Source organism: Pteropus alecto, unplaced genomic scaffold (genome assembly GCF_000325575.1).
Source record: "Pteropus alecto unplaced genomic scaffold, ASM32557v1 scaffold26, whole genome shotgun sequence".
In the NCBI taxonomy this organism is placed as follows: Eukaryota; Metazoa; Chordata; class Mammalia; order Chiroptera; family Pteropodidae; genus Pteropus; species Pteropus alecto.
The window spans coordinates 263883-268004 of NW_006438077.1; the positions used below are offsets into that span (position 1 = coordinate 263883).

The following is a 4122-nucleotide window of genomic DNA, read 5'->3' on the forward strand; positions in this document are numbered from 1 at the left end:
TCAAAGTAGTTATCAACCACCAGCCTCCCAAAGCCATGTCTCACTGTGTAACTGAGAATGCCTAGGCAGGAATCTGCCTCTGGATTGGCTGCTCTGAAGCAGCAGAACAAGGTATGAAACATCCAACTCCTGAGACTAAGCCCATGCTCTGAACCCTTACATTCATCCTTGTGTCCCTGTGGTTGCCTCCTTCTGGAAGTTCTTTATCTCTATCTCTGCTTGCGAATATCTTGCCCATCCCAAGGCCCCAGGGGACTATGCCCAGGTACCTAAGCCTCTGAGACCTAGAGCTGGGACAGAACCTAGAAGCAGCGAGGAAAGTATCCCTCCTTTGACTCTTCCTCTCTACCTCCTTAAGGCTCTAAGTTACAATGGCAGCCAGCATCTCCAAGGAACCTCTCTCCCTTTATCACACCCCACCATATTCTCAGGCTGTGTATGATTAAGGGTCCCCAGACATCACCCTGGCCAGAAAATGGGGCCTGGGGATCTGCATTTGGAACACATCCATCAGGGCACTCCAGTAAGGAAGCTCAGAGACTTAAGGTGAAAAAAAAGTATGTGTATGTGGTCAAAAACTGTTTTAAGATACTGGCAGAGGGGCTGAGAAAGGAGCAGCTGCCGAACAAACCTAACTTGGAGAGTCTGCCTGAAGCTGCCACCCTCCATCTCTCACTAAATTCAAGGTGTAATCTTAGCCAAATGTCTCCCATAATTGCATTAAATGAACATTTGTTTCTTCGTATAGTTGGCCAGGCTCCTTCTAGCCTCCTGTTTGACTATATTTTAGGTTTCAAATTTTATTTAAGTAGTAATTATAATAAGACTGTTTGCCTCCTGTCCAGAGTGTTGCGAAATAATCCAGTGTCACTTAGTGGGGGTCCAGAACAGATGCACGTGGTCGTTTTGGGGTCCTGGCTCTCAAGTCCTCAGTACATCTCGGGTCCTGCGGATCTTGCACTCTGTCTCACCGCGACTACCTGCTCCTTGCCCACGCCCCACACTGCCTCCGCTCCCCGCCCATTCGGCCCCCTGCGTAGCCCACTTCTCACACAGACTCTGTTCCCGCCGCGCTGCTGGCCACACTTCCTGCCTTAGAAGCCACCGCTAAGCTAGCTCTGGCCCTTGTGCCCCTTCGCCTGGACGTCGTCGCCTTCTTCCCCGCAGCCGCTGCAGCTGGACTCAGTAGGCTCCGGGATCCACTGTCGACCCCGCCTCCTGGCCCTTGAGAGCCCGCACTCCCGGCTGACTGAGAGACGCCGCCACCACCGCCACCGCCACTCTCCCGCTGCCCACCATGGTCCACCAGAAAACAGGTAGCAGGAAGCTGAAAGCGCCCGCCATCGAGGCAGCCGCCGCTAGTTCGTCGTCATCGGGCTTGAAGGCGGCGAACGGCGAGGGCCCACTGCTGTCCAAGAAGCAGAAACGGACAGCAACGATGCGCTTGCTGGTGCACTACCTAATAGGCCACGAGGGGGGCGCGCAGAGCCACGTGGGGCGCCCGAGCTTCCAGGATGAGCTGCGCGGCTACGCTCTGCAGAAGCTGCCAGAGCTGTTTCGCAAGCGGGAGCTGGCCCTGGACACCCTCAACCAGGTGTTTGCATCGCAGTGGCTGAACGCCAGGCAAGTGGTGCGTAGCACCAAGTGCTACACGCTCTTCGTGGTGGACGTGCAGTTGGGCTTGATCACGTCAATTCCTCTGTTGCAAAACCAGGAGTCGGGCTGGCCAGAACCCAGCCGAGCTGCAGCATCCACGTCATTGAGCTGAATCTCTCCAAGACACTTCTGGTCACCGGGGGCGAAAACCTCAAGAGCCTGGCGGTCTACCAGCTGCCCACCCTGGCTCTGTGTGCCTGGGCGACCGCCACGGTCACAAAGACTGGATCTTTGCCATCGCCTGGATAAGTGACACAGTGGCTATGAGCGGTTCCCACGACAGCACCATGGTGCTGTGGAAGATGGATCCCAATATGTTCAATGCCAACATAGCCTGGCACAATGACACTGAGCTCCCAGCATACTCCTACATCCATCCGAGGGACATGGAGACCATCCCTAGGGCCAGCACCAATCCCAGTAACTGCAAAGTGCAAGCCCTGGACTTCAGTGGCAAGAACTAGGAGCTGGGGGTGGTGTTCCTACTTGGCCACTTCTATCTGTGGAAAGCCAGGAGCACCCTGTCCAGGCTGCTTTCCATCGGGCTGCCCTACTGTGGAGAGAAGGTGTGCCTGACCTACTGCAACCAGTTGTCCCTGTACACGGTGGGCTCCCAGTCCCATGTCTTTTTCTTGGATCTGCACCACAGTCATCAGAACATCCTGCCTCTGTGCTCCGGAGAGGGTGGCACAGGTGTGCACTCGCTGAGCTTCTATCAAAGCATCATCACCATGGGCACGGGCCAAAGCACCCTACTCTTCTATGATATCCGCTCCTAGAAGTTCCTGGAGGAGAAGGCCTCGGAGAGCCCAGACTCCTCCCTTGGGCCCACAAGGAGAAAGCTCAAGCTCACCTCTTGCAGAGACTAGCTCAACCATGATGACCTGTGGGTGAACTACTTCAGTGGCATGAATGAGTTTTCCAATGCTCTCTACACTCACTGCTACAACTGGCCCTAGATGAATCTCTTGGTGGATGAGAGGACTCTTCCTTCAGGTCTCCATGGGAACTACACAGGCCTCTGGAGGTAAGGATGGACTGGTGTCTTCCAAGTGCCAGATTTTTCTTGTAGTCCCCTCTCATTTTTCTTCATAGCTGTTTGTGCTTTTAACTGTGTAGCTTTTGTCCTCTAGGTGGAACGTGCCCAACTTACCTGTGCCTAGTGTATGTATTAGGCAGAGAGGGGTGGGGGAGAGAGAGGGAGAGTTGTCCTTCAAGCAATCAAAAGTTTGACTTTAATACTTTTCTACACCTCTCCAACACCATCTTTTTGAATTCTCCTAAGATTTTTGGTAATTCTTAGTTGTGTTCTCTATATGAGTCATTACATATTCTCTTTCATGCTATGCAGTCATGCTTTTACAATTATACATATTTTTTTTCTTTTTTGTTGTTGTTACCACTATTACAGTAATATTGATTTAGTTATTTTTCATTTCTGATAGATGATACATTAAGAACAGTTTTTAAAAAAACGAGGTTTGTATATCTGTTCTGGAAAGCTAGCCATAGTTATATAGCATTGTTTCAATTGGAAAATACATTCCAAGTTCAAGATTACCAATTTTTGGAAACATTCTTTTTGCAGATTGCAGTCTTAGTGCTTATAGTTTGTAAGTTGTTGGTGCTAAATGTGCTTTTTAAAAATGTTTATTCTCATTGAAAAAAAGTTGCCACAGAATTTTGTTTTTTTTGTACCATAATTTCAATTGGTTAGGACACTTTAGGAACACAAGAGTTCTGCTGATTGAATATTCAGAATTAAGCTGAAAACCTAATCAATCTTTTTTCATCAACCTTTATTTAAGGTTGTTAGATAAATGACAGTGTATTTTTTCACTTCTTACCTTAGTACGATCAAGCCTTTGTGAACATTTTGAATGTTTCCCGTTTAAGTAACTTGCACAGAGTTTCAGTGCCATCATTCAAAGCAGGGATTCTAAATGTAAGAATGTAGAATTTATGGCAGGCTGGGAAGAATGTATACTGATACAGGATATAGAACGGGTAATTTCACTGTTGCTCTTTTAATACCGAATATTATATTTGAGCATACTTTAAAATTTCCAATTCTGCTTAACAGTTAATTCACAAGAAAAATCTGCACATAAGTAAAATAAGCCCAGTTCTTACTCCTTCTGAAAAAGATTAATCTGTAAAGTTAAAATTTAGATATTATTTTATGAATTTCTAAGATTCTTACTTAAAGTAGAAAGAATATATTGTTAAAAAGTAGTGATATTACAATCTGCATGTAATGATATACAGTTATCAAGGACACAAGGAATTTGTTTCAAGAATATGAGCTGGAGATTTAAAATAAATGGGGCGAATTTTGAAGAAAAGCACTTTGGAGCTCAGATAAATACAAATTGCAGATTGTTTGGAAAACAGGTTGTACTTCTCCATATGTGAGAATATTGGAAGTGAGAAGGGAGACTGGCTCTTCCTCAAAACTGTCCAGGA

The 4122-nt window shown here is 47.2% G+C and overlaps 1 pseudogene; it reads left to right on the forward strand.

Annotated features, from left to right (window-relative positions):
• The first annotated feature begins 1297 nt into the window (after positions 1-1297).
• LOC102881723 lies at positions 1298-2687 on the forward strand (annotated as a pseudogene).
• The last annotated feature ends 1435 nt before the right edge of the window (positions 2688-4122 follow it).